The sequence below is a fragment of the Pelodiscus sinensis genome, chromosome 3, assembly GCF_049634645.1.
Source record: "Pelodiscus sinensis isolate JC-2024 chromosome 3, ASM4963464v1, whole genome shotgun sequence".
In the NCBI taxonomy this organism is placed as follows: Eukaryota; Metazoa; Chordata; order Testudines; family Trionychidae; genus Pelodiscus; species Pelodiscus sinensis.
In genome coordinates this window covers 96043410-96060417 of record NC_134713.1, presented here as the reverse complement: position 1 = coordinate 96060417, position 17008 = coordinate 96043410, and the positions used below count along the sequence as shown (strand labels likewise).

General features: G+C 44.9%; 1 long non-coding RNA gene across 1 annotated transcript; it reads left to right on the top strand.

Moving 5' to 3' along the window:
* The first annotated feature begins 534 nt into the window (after nucleotides 1-534).
* Nucleotides 535-16298, top strand: LOC142827884 (uncharacterized). The gene is made up of 2 exons (XR_012902678.1): nucleotides 535-709; nucleotides 12998-16298. It is a non-coding gene; the product is annotated as an uncharacterized LOC142827884 (long non-coding RNA).
* The last annotated feature ends 710 nt before the right edge of the window (nucleotides 16299-17008 follow it).

Sequence of the window (17008 nt, the reverse complement as noted above, 5' to 3'; positions counted from 1 at the left end):
TGCAGAGTGAATCCATTAGTTTCCTGTTCTCCTTCATTGCAGAATGTGATTTTATCTTCCTTCAGGTTCTTTTATACTGTCTCATGGATATCACAGTTTGCTTTCACACTCACCATTTTGTGACTCAGTTTGCCCGGGACCAAATCAAAGGAAAAATAAGACCTCTGTCGGACCCCAAAATTAGAAATGATAAACTGATAGAGAGAGAAATAAAGGAGTTAAAACTATTTGTTCTGGGTAGAATTCAGAAAGACCTTGCTTCTGCAAAGAACAGCAATCACCGTTGCTTATGAGACAGAGTCAAAAAGCAATATACAAATTATTCCAAATATCAGTTGCCAGGAAGCAGATGACATGTTAAATTGCTCCACAGATTGAGAGCTTAATTCAGAGATTTCCTGCTACAGGAGTCACCAGTATACAGCCATTTTGTCTTTTTTTTGGCAAATTGGCTGCTTTGGACTGCTGTCTCCTGTAGTTTCTCCTACACTTCCTGCTGTAGGAAGGCCTGTTTCCTGCAATGAGACTCCTGATTAGAGCCTGCCACTATTTTAGTCTGCAAAGGGCTATGTAACAGGCTGCTTCTCTGCATTTGATATTGATTTGTGGGAAGTGAAGCCAAATCACAGTATTACCACAATAGACCATCTGATTCCTTTTAAGAAATCTTAAAAGGGTCACAGCTACTCTGAAATAATGACTGCTTAAAGTAAGTATTCAGATGTATACTCTGAGATTGATTTATTTACTGTGAGATACTTTCTTTTTCCTGTGTGTTTTGAGAGCAGATACTGTCACCTGTGGGCTACATTTTCCTGCATCCTCTAAGTTTGGTTGCCAACTTAAAATTTTCCAGGAGCCACTGGAACTGATTTTCAGAGCTGCTGAGAAGCTATGCTTACCTCTAACTCACTGTCTGTTTTCTGGCTTGAGATTTCTAAGAAGTAGAAATTCTTTTCTTCCTTTCTTTGTCTTGTCTGTTTAGATTTTCCATTCTTAGGGGCAGGGATGGTCTCTTACTACGTGTTTGTTCAGTGTTCAGCACCAGCCCACTGCGCTGGTTGGGGACTCTATTGGGCAATCAGCAATGGTAATCAAAGGTGCAAGGTGGCCTGTGTGCCCTGGTAGGCCTTACCAATAAGATAGTGGCCAGCTGAGGGTGCTGCAGGTGGAGGTGTGCATGTGCTCCCAGCCAGGCTCCCACTGGCAGCCTGTCCCTGTGGCTTGCAGCTCCTGGAGGGAAGGGAGCAGCAGAAGGTCTTTGTGTACTGCCTTGTCTACAGGTGCTGCCCTTCCCCTCCCCCCCCCTCCCCCACAGCCATAGTTCCCATGTGGCTGGGAACAGGAACAGTATGGGGTAGGGTAACAGACTGGGATTACCTCTCCCTGCACCATTACTAACATCTCTGTCACTTTTTTCTTCCTTTTCTTCCCTTTCCCACTCAGCATTTCTGTTCTCTTCCCAGCTCAGACAACTGAAAATATAAATATTTTTTTGTTTCCTGGGTAAATTTTATAGGAAGGCTCTTACTTTTCTCAATAAAACAAAATGAGGAAATTAAATACAACACCTCTCTCCCCTGTTTAAATAACAAAAATCCTGTGTTGCAGGCCAGGAAATTCCAAGTAAACATGACACAGTTCCAAACTCATGCAGTTGTGGAAAGCTGGTATGGCTGTGTGAACTCTTGATAAGTATTAACCTGCTCTTTGGTTTTCCAGGGTTTTGTCAGTGTGGGTCACAACTTTGGTGTTATTCAAAATGTAACAGAACATACATTCATTTGATACTATATAAGACACCTTTTATCAAGAAGGGATTGGGCTGTGTTTCTATTGCCCTATTTAGAAGTTCCATTGCAGTAGAACAGATTTTGTAAATCTGATATCATCAGAATTATTAAACTTTTTAATGACAATATCTTATTGAAAGGTACCAGTGACTTGTACGTTAGGAACCATTGATGAATAAGCCTCCAGAACATAAAATGGGTTAATATGCTATGCATCGACCACTCCCAAAAATTCATTAAAGATATTGTCTCCCTCTTTGTCAGAGACTTTGGTGATGAGAATAGAATAGAATAGAATAGAATAGAATAGAATAGAATAGAATAGGGACATTGGATCTTTGTGAGATCACCCTGGCTATGTCTACAGCAGAAATATGCAAATGAGGCTAAGCGTGGAATATTGCAGAGCCTCATTTGCATACCTAATGAGCCTCCATTTTTGCAGAAGAGGCTCTTGCAGCAGAAGGAGCTGTCTACACTGCCCCTTCTTGTGCAACAAAAACCCTCTTGCCCAATGCCATTCTTCCTGAAAAGTAATCGGCGTAGCGGCATTGGGCAAGAGGGTTTTTGTTTCACAAGAAGGGGCAGTGTAGACAGCTCCTTCAGGTGCAAGAGCCTCTTCTGCAAAAATGGTGGCTCATTAGGTATGCAAATGAGGCTTGGTGATATTCCATGCTTAGCCTCATTTGCATATTTCTGGTGCAAGAAGCCGCAAGTGTAGACATAGCCTCTGTGTTCCAGGGCATATGGTCTCCTTCAGGAGTTGCAGGGGCTGAGGGTGGAAAAAAGACAGTTTGTTAAGCAGAAGGTATTCGTGAGAAATTTGTGTGAGTATGAGGCCAGATGCTTCAGTAGTGCCCCTGATCTAAGCTTGTTGCAAAAGGGAATTGCCTCTTCTGTCATTTGTTACCCTGCTGTTCAGGGGAATAGGACTTGTGTTTGTTTATAAATAAACTACACTAAGAAACTACCTAGTTCTGCATCAAAGAAAACCAACCTGTAAGGGACTAAATTCTACTTTTGCTCTCCAAAGGGACTGAAGGCTATTTAGGCACATTGTTCCTGTATGTCTTGCTTCAGAAAGACTCCTCCAAGCTTCATATTATAAGGACCTCATAGGATACATAGGCATGACCAGATGTGATCTTAGATTGGTCTCTTGCATTAAAGGAGTTGCAAGGTCTGAGATGGAGTTTGGGTGAAGGAGGAGATTGTGACTTGGGGCAGGAAACTGGGTGCAGGGGCCAGGAAGGAGTATGGGTGCAGGAAAGCATTCTGATCTGGAGGAAGAAAGTAATATGGGGTGCATAGCCTGGGCGGGGATTATGGCCTGGGACAGGAGTGCACAGGGTTTGGTTTGTGATCTAGGAAAGGGAGTTGGGGTACAGGAGGGGGTGGGATGCCAGGTGCAGGTTCTCGTTGGGAGGTGCTTACCTTAGGTGACTCCCTGCCAGCAACTTAGTGGGACCCACAGGCAGGCTCCCTGCCTGCTGTGCCCCCACACTCTGCTCAAAGCAGATGGCTGTCAAGGACATGAGCTCTTTGCATGCTACATGCCTTTGGGGGAGGCGAAGGAGGGGCCCTCGCATGCTGCCTGTGCTGAAAACGTGGCCCAGATAGCTCCCATTGGCCAGAAACTGGCCAGTGAGATTGTGCTGGGGGTAGGGGCAGCATGTGAAGTCCCCCACCTGGGGCGCACTTGCAGGGGCATAGCAGGCAGAGAGCCTGTTCAAGGCTTCCTGCTGTGCTGTGGAATGGTGTCATGATGGATCTGATGGTTTGTTGGGGTGGGCCCAGGCTATGGACCATAATTTGCCCTCCCCTGGAATAGATATTACTTCCTATATGAATGTTTAAAGAAATACAATAAAAAGGGGAAATGTTCTTAGAAGAACTAATGAGCTTAAATTGCTGCAAGGGTATTAGAACATAAGAACAGCCATACTGGTCAGAAGAGAGGTCTATCTAGTTCAGTATGTTGTCACTCTGACATGGCCAATACCAGGTGCTCCAGAGGGAATGAACTAAATAGGTAATCACTGAGTGATCCATCCCCCGTCACCCATTCCTAGTTTCTGACAAATAGAGGCTTGGGACATTATTCCTGACCATCCTGGCTAACAGCCATTGATGGATCTATCCCCCATGAATTTATTTATTTATTTATTTTTGAACCCTGTTAAAATCCTGGTCTTCACGACATCCTCTAACAAGGCGTTCCACAGGTTGACTGTGCATTGTATGAAGAAATACTTCCTTATGTGTTTTTTTCAAACCTGCTACCAATTAATTTCATGTGGTGACTGTTAATGCTTGTGTTATAGGAAAGAGTAAGTAACTCTTCTTTTTTCACTTTTTCCATACCAGTCATAATTTTATAGACCTTTATCGTATCCCCCCAAGCTGTAAAGTTCCAGTCTTAATAATCTCTCCTCAAATGGAAGCCATTCCATATCCCTTTTCTGAACTTTTTTCAATGCCAAGATAGGTTTTTGAGATGAGGTGACCACATCTGCACACAGTATTCAAGATGTGAGTGTACCATGGATTTATATAGAGGCATTAGAGTCAAATATTATGTAAACTTTTATGATAGTCATTGCCAGGATCTTTGAACAAGCTGCCGAGGAAGGTTGAAGAAGATATTCAAGGTGAGATTTAAAAAAACCATTAATCATGGATCGTTTCAGAAGCATAAAATCAATTTCACTGTGATTCTAGAAAATCGCTAGATGAACTAAGTGACCCATAACAAGACAGTCTCTTACAAATCTATGTCACCAATCAAGCTGTTTAACTTTTATCCTTCCACTCAGTTGGGACAGGACAATTAAATTGGCCAGTTTTTTGTTCATTTCAAGTATCTTTCTCTATCTGCTTCTCTTATATTGTTGTTTGGATTTGAAAGACTGGAGAGAAACATTTTAATTAAACAAACAGCTACTTTCAATGTATGCAGTGTTTTCATTGACATGTTAGGACAATAATGAAAACATCTCCCTCTCCACTTAAAAATATGCCTGTTTAGCTCTTTCTTTATATGCCCTTCATAATCATAATATCTAAATTTTGAAGCTCTTTGTAACGGACAGAATTTCGTGCGCTTAGATTTTCTAACTAATGTATTGGTTCCAAACAAGGTGGGTGGGGAGGCAGACTTTGAAACAATACCAATCTGCTGATATGGACAGAGAATACACTTTTTCAATTAAAGAGCCTAGCCCTCTAACAATGATTTAATGAATGTGTGTGGAAATAAAGAGTGAGCTGAGTACTTTGTCAGTTCTGTGTTAAGAGCCAATCAATATTTTCTGTTTGCTACATATTGTTTGCTTGTCTGATACCTCCCAGTATCTCAAGCTTGGCTTCCATCCACTCTTTTATCCTTCTATATTCACGTCACCAATCCCTGCATGAATACTTTGTAAGCAAGAAGACAAATACCATGGGGCAAAGTGTACGTGTCACCATAGCCAAGTGCTAACGTAAATCAGCCAAGTGTTAATATGTTAATATGTAGCCTTATCAGATGGCTTTAACATGCCTGAAATGTTACCTGGTGATAAATGCACTATGCACTAGCTTGTTCCAGTCCTTGGATTGTACTCAGAGCAGGGAGGGGGCAAAAAGAAACCATTCCCTTTCACTTTGTTTTGGCAGGGTCAGATACAAATCACAGTCCTTATGTACAAGGTCTAGGATGCTGCAGTGCGGCCAGCAGGGCTAAGCACCATAGATGTGCCCTCAGAATGATTTTGTGGGAGTTCCATGACCTATGATATACAGGCAGTCCCCGAGTTACGCGGATCCGACCTACGTTGGGCCCGCAGTTACGAACGGGGTTTGCTGCCCATCTCTCTGGTCTGCTGGAGACCAGCAGACCAGGGAGACGGGAAGCAAAGCCTCTGAGGACGCCGGCTGCGGGACAGCTGCGGCGCGTCTGGGCTGTCTGCTGCCCGCGTGCTCCGCAGCTTTGCTCCACGTCTCCCCAGACCAGGGAGACGGGGAGCAAAGCCGCGGAGCACGCGGGCAGTGGACAGCCCAGACGCGCCACGGCTGTCCCTCTGCTGGCAGGATCCGTGGCTTTGCTCCCCGTCTCCCTGGTCTGCTGGACACCAACAGACCAGGGAGACAGGGAGCAAAGCAGAGCAAAGCCGCGGAGCACGCGGGCAGTGGACAGCCCAGACGCGCCACGGCTGTCCCTCTGCTGGCAGGATCCGTGGCTTTGCTCCCCGTCTCCCTGGTCTGCTGGACACCAACAGACCAGGGAGACAGGGAGCAAAGCAGAGCAAAGCCGCGGAGCACGTGGGCAGCGGACAGCCCAGACGCGCCGCGGCTGTCCCGCTGCCGGCGTGCTCCACGGCTTTGCTCCACTTTGCTCCCCGTCTCCCTGGTCTGCTGGAGACCAGCAGACCAGGGAGACGGGGAGCAAAGCTGCGGAGCACACGGGCAGCAGGACAGCTGCGGTGTGTCTGGGCTGTCCCGCTGCCCCCGTGCTCCGCGGCTTTGCTCTGGACGCCTGTGGTACAGCAGCTGGGGCGCTGCCGGTTGGTCCCGTAGTGCCGCTCTGGGCGCTACTGGACCAACCCGGCAGCACCCCAGCTGCTCTGCCCCAGGCGTCCTGATTCAGCCGCTGCTGGTCAGTTTCAGCAGCGGCTGAATCAGGACGCCTGGGGCAGAGCAGCTTGGGTGCTGCTGGGTTGGTCCAGTAGTGCCGAGGAGTGGTGCTACTGGAGCAACCCAGCAGCACCCAAGCTGCTCTGCCCCAGGCGTCCCCAAGTCAGCCGCTGCTTAAACTGACCAGCGCTGACTACAGGAAGCCCGAGGCAGAGTTGCTCTGCCCCGGGCTTCCTGGAATCAGCTGCTGATCAGTTTCAGCAGCGGCTGACTTGGGGACGCCTGGGGTTCTTAAGTTGAATCTGTATGTAAGTTGGAACTGGTGTCCAGATTCAGCCTGTTGAAACTGATCAGCGGCTGATTCCAGGAAGCCCGGGGCAGAGCAACTCTGCCTCCGGCTTTCTGTAATCAGCCACTGGTCAGTTTCAGCAGTGGCTGAATCTGGATGCCAGTTCCGACTTACATACAGATTCAACTTAAGAACAAACCTACAGTCCCTATCTTGTACGTAACCCGGGGACTGCCTGTACAGGAAATCAGATAAGATTTTCACCATGATCGCTTGTGGCCTTGGAATCCATTAACATAAAAGAGGCAAGAAAAAGGAATTGTACTTACTGAGAAATGAGCTGGGCCAACATAGCACACGTATTGGCAACATCCTGTAAAAGGGAATAACAAGTACACCCTTCTGCGCACTTGCTCAGTGCTACCAAAGGCCTTGGGCACAATGGGAGAAATCCTGGGCCTATTGAAGCCTGTAGGTGGTTTTGATGACTTCATAGGGGCTAGCATTTCACTCATTGACTGTAGGAGCTACTGAGCTTGTAGTGTATTTCCTGCCCATGCTATGGTTAGAGCTGAAATCCTCAGAGTAGGTCTGTGGGACTTACATAACTGGAAAGATGAAAGACATCATATTCCCTTCTAGGAACAAATAGTTTGTCACAAAGGAACAGACCAAAGGACCATCAAATCCATTTCCTTGTCTCTGGCATTATATGCTACAGAGAAAGGAGAACACCTGAGTAATGTCCAGGGTTATATATAAGAGGGAAACCCTTTGAAATCTGCAGCCAGAGTACACCAGAATCAGCAATGCTGAGCTGCATGCCTGTGAGGACTTCTCATGTGTTATAATATAAACCATAATAAAAATTGTGGTTAGAATTTAAAAAAAAACATGAAAGCTACAGTTTTCTAACATGTTTTAATAGGGAAAATCTGCACATCTCTTTCTTCAATGCTGAATTTTTTTCCTACTATTTTTTTTTTGCTATCGTTGCTTATATGCGCTTGGTGCTCCTGGCTGGCAGTGATATGTTTTTAATCAAGGGAGAAATATGTATTTGAAACAGTCCCTCTAGTCTCCTTTTCCCTCAGTCCCTGTAAAAATTACATGGCGCTTAGAAACCAATATAATAAGAAGGATAGGAGGATATTTGAGGCCAAGATAAGTTATGTCTCTGTAGGCTAATACTAAAAGATAATTGAATTCTTTTAAAAATCAGGTTACACAGTATTGTTACTGGCTTCATTAGTATCCTGTTTTTCACCCTACCCCACAAAACAACGTAACTTTGTGGGTCTCCTGGAGGGAGGAACTAGGAATCATTTCTTTAAATTATAGTTATGGGATTATCTATACACAGGCCAAAATCTGTTCTTGCTCATGTTAGCATAAATAAAATCTTGTTTTTTTTCTGTATTATTGATACTGATGTAACTGAGGCCACTACTTGACCCAAAGTTAACACAGAAAATAACAATGTGTCCCATTGAATTAGAAGCTATAACTAGTATTTTTCTGTAATGAATTAATTTCATTTGTCACATAAAATGTAGTAATCTAACATCATGCACAGTGGGGTCCACATCCTGATTGGGGATCACTTAAATAATAAGTAAGTACGTCAGTCAGTAAGTAAATTAAATAAATAAAGGGGATTTGTGTCAATTAAGGTCCAGACCCTCCAATGGGAGGGTTCAAACCTCCCTCAATAAATAATTGATCCAACTGATTGCATACTATGGCTGTGTCTAGACTACATGGCTCCGTCGATAGAGCCATGTAAACTACTTTATTCGGCAAAGTCAAAGAAGCTTGGATTTAAATAATCCCCACTTCATTAAAATAAACATGGCCGCTGCACTGTGCTGACGATCAGCTGATCTAGAAGCGGATCTGTCGGCTGGGGAAGCCTTTGCCAACCAATCCTGTAAACCTTGTTTCTTGAGGCATAAGGGATCGGTCGGCAAAGGCTTCCCCAGCTGACGGAGCCGCATTTAGACTGTGTCGGATCAGCTGTGTTGGATCAGCTGATCATCGGCCCAGTGTGGCATCCATGTTTATTTAAATCCCCGCTTCTTTGACTATGCCGAATAAACTAATTTACATGGCTCTGTCAACAGAACCATGTAGTCTAGACACATCCCCTGTTATTTAACTGTAAGAGCATCTCAAAGTATATACATCAAATCTAACAGTCTTTAGGAGATATGAATATGGGTTATTGTTATGAAGATTTATATGTGATTTTAACTGTTGTGCAACTTCAGCATCATGTCACAACAGGGCAGTGGTGAATGAGGCAGCGAAGGGCCTTCCTCTCCATCCAGATCTGACTGGCTTTAAGCATCTCCTAGCCATTATCCAGCCCAGGGAAAAAAAAAGACAAGGAACCATCAAAGCAAATGGGAACAGCTTGAAATAAAAAGGTAAAGCCCTAGTTTTCAGAAACCGAGGAAGGAAAAGTTTCACTCACTTTGAATATTAATTGCCACAGAAGAAAAAAATACAAATCTTTTAGAAAGCGAAGGCTCTTAACTAAAGTCCATCCAGCTCGTGGGGAACAGACTTGAGGTGGAAGGCTGCCTATGAACACTGGAGTCTTCCGATAGCCAGAGAGTAAACCTGGTGAACCGTTTTAAGGCAATAAGTAACTCTTATTAGAAAAGGGATTTTATTTACTATACAAGTATAAAGCCTGAGGATCTGTTTTTATGTTTGTTTTCTGTATAGTGTGTTTGCTTTCTCTTATTGTTTCATCTTTGATGCTGTTTTTTCTGTTACATAGACTTTTTATTTAATTTTGCAGCTCTCTGGTGTGCAAACAGTGTGGGGTGTATATGCTAAACTGAGCTGGTACCTGGGGGGCTGGTTGCATGCCTTTGGAGGAAAACAAACCAGAGGGGAATGATCCAAGTATCTGTTAATTAAGAATATGGGAAGTATAGGTGTGCATTTTCACTCTAGCTGGTGAGAGCTGGACACCCCAAGCCCTCAAACCCAGGGTTTGCCCCCACTTCACCACTTCCTCCAAGACCCCACCCCTGCCCTGCCTCTTCCCACCCCTGCTCCACCCCTTCCCTCAAACTGCTGCCCCACCTCTTGCCCTGAGTGTGCCCACCCCCTCCCCCTGGAGCTTCTTGAATGCTGTGAATTAGCTGCTTCTAGCACTCTGTAAGTGCTGGGAGGGCAGCGGAGGAGTTGGTCAGTGTGTGAGAGGTGGGGGACGGGGAGGAAGGTAGAGGAGAGAGATTGGCTGCATATTCATTGTGTAGGCTGGGGTTTGCAGCCTGCCACTAGTCCTCAGACCGGTGGTTGGGAACTACTGCTCTATGCCACTCCCAACAATCTCTAAGGTATGGCTGCTGCAGAAACTAGTCCATAGATTTTCTTCTCAATGTGCATACACAACTTCTATCACTATTAGAAACCAAGAGGGAGAACAGATTTCTTTAAAGAGAGAAAGTGGAATGTTTCAAAGATGTGGTAATTATTGATTGATTTGTGTTACCTCAGAATCTGGGACCAATAGCCATGAACAAGGACCACCTTGTGGTTGGTGCTGTACTAACACAGAATAAAAAAGAATATCCCTTTCCCAATTAGTTTACAGTCTTTGGGAACAGGAGCAGCTAATAGGGAGTTTCGTGAGGGAGTTCTCCAGGTGATGGAGGAGCGATTATGAGATCCTTGGGGTAAGTGGCTGTCTGTAGTGTATGCGTTTGTATTTAGGAATTACTTGATGGTTGCCTAAAAGAAACTGTATGCTGAGCTTGTGTGTGTTTGTTTGTTTGCTTGCTTGCTTGTTTGTTTGGAGATTCATGTGCTGAGCTGGTTGTTTGAAGGACCATGTGCTGTGGCCAGCAGTTGGAAGCTGTGAGCTTCTTAACAAGGATTTGAAATGTGGAATCCTCCGTTCATTGATCAAGCCTTAGCTAAAGGGTGGGGATATCAAGAAGGTCAGGGCCTTATAAGGCCCGCTAGTAAGCGACCAGGGGCAGCTACCAGGGAGTTTTGTGAGGGAGTTTAGAGGATACAGACAGGATACTGGGCTAGATGGACCTTTGGTATGACCCAATATGGCCATTCTTATGTTCTTATGTCTAAGGAGAAGACAGATGGCTACAGACTAACAGGGGAATACCAGGAAACAACGAGACTGTATCGGTCAGCATGAAAGAAAGGGTTCTTGGCATACCAGTAACTTATTCATTGTCAAGATTTTTTTATAGGCAACACAGCAAAAAAGAGTTTTGAGGTGGTTTCTGAAGGTGGATGATGAGGTAAATTTGCAGATGCTTGTGAGGTGCTCCCTCCAAAAGCACCATGGGAGAAAGAATGGAGGTACCTGTTTGAAAATGTAATACATGGGTGAGGGAGGCTGGCGTCCCTGACTGATTGGAGAGGAGGGAAGGCCCTTCTATAGTGAAAGAGAGACAATATGTAGGAGTGAATAGACTATGAAAGTGAAGACAAGTGGCTTATGTTTGATGTGATAGAGAGCAGGAGCCAGTGGAGGGAAACAAAGAAATGGCAGGCTAGGAAAATGATCTTTTCAACAGCATTCCAAATGAATACAAGCTGGGCAAGATTGCATTTGACATGGCATGAGAGAAGGATATTGCACTGATCAAGATATGAGATGATGAGAGCCTGAATGAGAGTTTTATCTGAGTGGATGGATAGGAAAGGCCATATCTTAGAGATTGTAATGCTTTGCAGCCTGAGAACAGTGTTGAAAAATATGTGGCATGTGTTCTCCTTTAACAATACTGGATTAAAGCATATATCTTTATGAAAGAACTTGCCATGTCCTTGTCCTATCATGCCACTGCAGAAATATCAACAGAAGGTGGAAATATGAGCAGCTGCCAAGTCTCCACCAGGAGAGCTTCCAATATCCAGCATTAAATCCCATTGTCAGATGTCCAGAAAGACACCGTGGCTAGCTATTTCCAGCTTGTCAGACTCATGTATTGTCCGGCCTTATGGAGCAAATACTGCCACGTGAGGCAGGGCATTGTAGTTAGAGCAGGTGTCTTAAGGTTCCTTCCTTCCTACACCCGGATGTATATCAGCTGCAGACACTACATCGATTAAACATTTTGTGCCTCAGAAAAGATTAAAACTTGAGCTCATTTTAGGATTAAAATAGAATCAGGCTTAGAATGTGTTTGGATATGTGCTAATGACATTAAAACCCCACAGCAAATTAAAATAATTTTCAGATATTCTTATCTTGGTGGCCCTCAAACTCATTACATTCTTTTGACATCATTCCTTGATGATCCATCTTTTTCCATTGTAATTCTTTTTTGGACATTTCTGAGAATTGAGCTTCTCTGCAACAGCGAGGTGCACCAGAGTGTGTTACCATTTCAGAATGACTGTTTAATGGAATTTGTTTGTTTTCATCAATGTGGAACAACACACATTCATATTAAATTATTCAGAAAATTGAATGTTCTTTTTTTTTTTAAATAGCAGTGTTAAAACCCAAAACCTTTTACAAACTGTTGGACCAAATTTCTTTGGGAATAGCAGGTTCTCAAAATGTGGCATATAAGACAAATGCAGCTTGAGGAGGAGTTCTAACGTGTAGTTTACTTCAGCTTCATCGTGAAGACAACAAGTTGTGGGAATTGAGGTTCTATGGAAACCAATGGAGTTGCAGTCACCTCAAGGCTGAATTGGGTCATATGTGCTCGAAATTACACTATGACGTGTCAGGGACCAGACCAGCTCCTGGCCTGATTCCTGACCAGCTGCACTGCTAGGCAACCAGTGCACACAAATTCATTGACTTAGAACTCTGAGTGGCCACACTGAGCAGCCCTTCTTATAAGCCCGGCGACCACTGTAGATCAAGGGCTGCTCAATGAATCCCTTACCAGCAGCTGTGCTTGCTTTTGCTCCAATCCATGCTTCCAACCCTTGTTCCTGGTAGTTCCAGCCTGCTTTCTGTTCCTGCTTCTCTCTGGTTTTTGTTTGACCCCCTAGCTCCACCTCTAGCTTACAGCTCAGGTTTGCCAAGACCCAACTTTGATGTTTGGCTTCTACCAAGGTATGTCTACACTGCAGTTTTTTCGGAAAAATGGCTGTTTTTCTGAAAAAAACCCCTGAGTTACATCTGCACTGCAATCACATTCTTTTGAAAGAACACACATGGCCTTGCTTCTTGGACAACCCCTCCTCTGCCTGGAGGACTGTTGGTCACTGCTCACAGAGGAGGGTACAGCCTCAGGGATGGTGTGTGTATGGATGACTGACAGCCTCTCCCTCTTTGTGTTCTCCACAGCTGGACCAAATGGGACTGAGGGGTGAGCCACACCAATACAGCCACCCACCACAGCCTGGGGAACCCGAAAGCGCGCCAGGGTCCAGGGTCCTCATTCTCCAGCATGTCAGCATCCAGCACGATGTGCAGCAGACTCTGGCACAGAAGGTCCACGAAGACTCAGAGTGGTGGAACCGTGCATGGAATCAGCTCATGCAGTGGTGCAATACCATGTGTACCATCATGTCGAACATGGTATTGCATCTCCGGAGAGCGGGGTGAGCCAGGCACATAGCTCCAAAAAAGTGGCCTTCTGGAAGTTCTAGAGCCACTGCTGGTTGTGGAAGTTCTGGAGCCACTGCTGGTTGTCCCACCGCTCCATGATCAGTGGTCCCTCCAGTTGGAACTGGTATCCAGCCTCCAGAAACACCTCTCCATAGTGGGTTGAAGTTGCAAGAGTGTAGCTCCTGCACCCAGGGAGAAGGTCCCCAGAATGACCTCGGGGTTGAGCTCATGCAAGACTAGGAAGGCAGCTGGCACAAAGTGCTGCAAAAACTGCAGCATGGCCATGTGGGACCATCGCATGCCCAGGGGCAGTTCCAGCTCCATGGCACCAAAAGAAAAGCTGTGGCATCCAAAAAACCAGGGCAACCACAGCAGGCACTGCGAGAGATTTGCTGTCCCTTGAAGAGGTAGCAAGCACGCAGCAGCAGCAGCAGCAGCAGCAGCAGCAGCAGCAGCAGAGAAACGGCTTTCGAGGGGTCCCTTTAAGCGCATGTCTCTGCAAGGCTCTAGCACCAGCACTTGGAAGCAGCTGGTGACCTAAAGCCCTGCCTGAAGTGGTTCTGGGTGGCCTTTTATGCAAGAGAGCATCCAATCAGTCTGGATGCTCTCTTTCAAAAAAGTGCATCACTTTTTCGATGCACTTTTGTGTGTGGACGCTGTCTTTCAGAAGAAGTTTTTTCAGAAGATCTCTTCCAAAAAAAGCTTCTTCCGAAAGAAGCCTGCAGGCTAGACATAGCCCCCTTGTGGTACTGTGATGGGAGGGGTACTACCCCCCTTGTGGTACTGTGATGGGAGGGGTACTACCCCCCTTGTGGTACTGTGATGGGAGGGGTACTACCCCCCTTGTGGTACTATGATGGGAGGGGTACTACCCTTTTCTAAACATCCCAGCATCCAGTAAATAAAGGGTTAAACCCAGAATAGTGGATAACCAGGAGTTGTTGGCAGGGAGCCAGGAGAACCAATGGGAGGAAACTGTTGAGATTTGAATTGAAAGGGAATCTTCCTGCTGCAGTTTTTTGTGTGAGTTTGAACCAGGAGATAGAAAAGGAATACCTATGTCTAGAAATGGACTGTACCTTGAAGCTACAGATATGTGAGTGATAGGGGATGGTTAGTCAGATGTGATCAGGTTATTTTCTTTGTTTTGTAGTTTAGTTAAATTTCTCTGCGCTGGGATCACGTGCCCCCCTGCCTCCTACTCCTACACTATAATGAAAGCTGAGTCCCAGGCAGGGCCAGCTCGAGCCATTCCTGGGCCCCAGGCAGCGGGTGCGCGACGCATGCGCGGCTCTGTCCCCAGGTGCACGGCGCATGCTCGGCCCCAACCCCCCCCCCCCCGGCGCGCTGCACCCCTTGCAGCTGCCATCAGGCGCCCCGTGCCCCAGGGCACCTGCCTGGATAGCCCCCCCCCCCCTTAATCTGGCCCTGGTCCCAGGGAAGCAATGTCTGTGCTTTAATCTTTTTTTTCTCAGTTTCTCTATAACATCTAGCAATCAGGTATGCTTTACCAACTATCTTTTTGTTTTGTTAATTAATTTAACCTTTTCTAAGACTATGATCTGATTCCTGTGTTCTGGAAGATAAAAGGAGGTCTGTGTATGCATGCCTAAGATTGAGAGTCAGTGTGATAAGAGGTGAGTTACCGGTCCTTAAGGGGCACCCTCCCTTTGGCTCCACGGGCTGCTGGCTCCCTTCCCCCTATGGACACCCCCTTTTGAGAGTCTCTTTTCATGCAGTCCATGGTTCCGTTGAGGAAGAACCCTCCAAGCCTTAATTAGATTGACAAAATTACAGACAATTTATCAATTGTTTTTCCCTCTTCTCCCCTCCTCACCCCCTATCCAATAACAGGGCGGGGATGTGGAGGTAGAGGGACCTGGGCCTGCCCTCACCATTGGGTCCTGACCCAGGGCCCTGAGGGGTCAGAGAACACTCTCACTACTCCCTATATGGTCAGTGGGGACGCTGCCCGTAACACTCTGACCCACAGGCTTCTGAAGGGTCCCCATTCCGGGGAATTGGCCGAATTGGCCTAAAGCCGGCCCTGCATCCCAGATGGCATAACATTGTGTCTTAGGGTATGTCTACACAGCAGCATTATTTTGGAATAACTGTTGTTATTCAGAAATAACATAGTGCACGTCTACATGACAAGCCTTCACTTTGAAATAATGTTGAGCTGGAAGACTTCTTACTCCGACTCCTGTAACCCTAGTTTTAGAAGAAGTAAGGGAAGTTGAAGGAAGAGTGTTCTTCCTCCGACTTCCTGCTGTGTAGACAGCGCCAAAAGTCAATTTAAGCTATTTCGATTTAAGCTACACACTTGATGTAGCTGAAGTTGCATAACTTAATTCAAGTTTTACCCCGCTGTGTAGACATACCCATAGTGACCATCTCTGTTTATTTTTAGGAACATCATTCCTCTGTGTCGAATCTCCAGATGACATGGTGAGCAGTTAGTAGGGGCAAGCAGCTTTCCTATCGGTCCACTCAAGACTGCCCTGTTCAAACAGCCCAATTCTGGCTGATATGCCATTCATCCGGCTGTTTATTATCCCTGGCAAATTATTCATGTGGCTCTTAGCTGGGCAAAGTCTGAATACTAAATATACTGATGGGCACAGTAATCCTTACAAATGCCCTCTTTTTCCATTTACCAGTCACAGCACCAGGGCCAACTGACTGCAGTCTATGTAATACAAAGAAGCTGCTAAGTTTTACATGGAGTCTGGGGCACTATTCTTCAGCCAATACTTAACTGTCTTGTAGAGCTGGTTGAAAAATGGAAATTATGTTATACACACGCACGCGCGCGCGCGCACACACACACACACACACACACAATCGATTGGTATGAAAGCACCCTAATTGCAAACATTCAAAATGAAAACTTAATTATGATTTAAAGTGAAAAGAAAAATGTGTCATTTTGAGTTGACTCATGGTAAAAGTTTAATTGGAAAAGGAGAATTTGAATGTTTTTAAATCTAAAAGCCATTTTCTGTTTAAAAATAAAACTCTGACAGAAATTGTTGACCAGCTACTATTTGGGTTGTTTTTTTCTATGCCTACAAAACATGTTATTCCATAATATATGGTTTTATTCTGGTTTTGTATATACACCATAACAACTTCCATGGAATACCATGCTAAACAAATGAGAAATTATTGTATAAATAAAGGGTTAGTAAGGAATACTGTATGTGCTTAGACTGGTTGGTAATACATGAGCTAATTCAGTCTACTGAATTGAATGAGACTTTCTGTGTTAACATAATGGATGTTTCTTCTGCAAAACCTCTATGAAAAGTCATTTACATATATCAGAGCCACTTTTCTAACATGAATAGCTCATCGTCTGTTTTAATTTTTTTGTTTTACGTGTTAGAAACCCTTGTTTCAAATTGGGAATTATAAACCCTAAAGATTGCATTTAAAACACAGAACAGAGAGCTAACCTCTGCATTCATTGATGCCTGCATAATCCCACTTTAGTCAATAATGTTTTACGGTTGTACGAAAGAGCAGGAACTAATAGTAGTTTGTTACTGGGGTGGGAAGGGGGGAAGGGTGATTGGAAGATCTGAAAAACAAGTCAGAGAAAGGCCCACATGTTATCTTTGCTTTTCTTCTGTTGTTGTAAAACAAACAAACAAAAAACCTCAGCTAATCTGATTTAAATTAAATGTTATAAAACATATGCTCTGGGACAAAAACCTTGTAAATCCAATTTCAGCCTAAAGC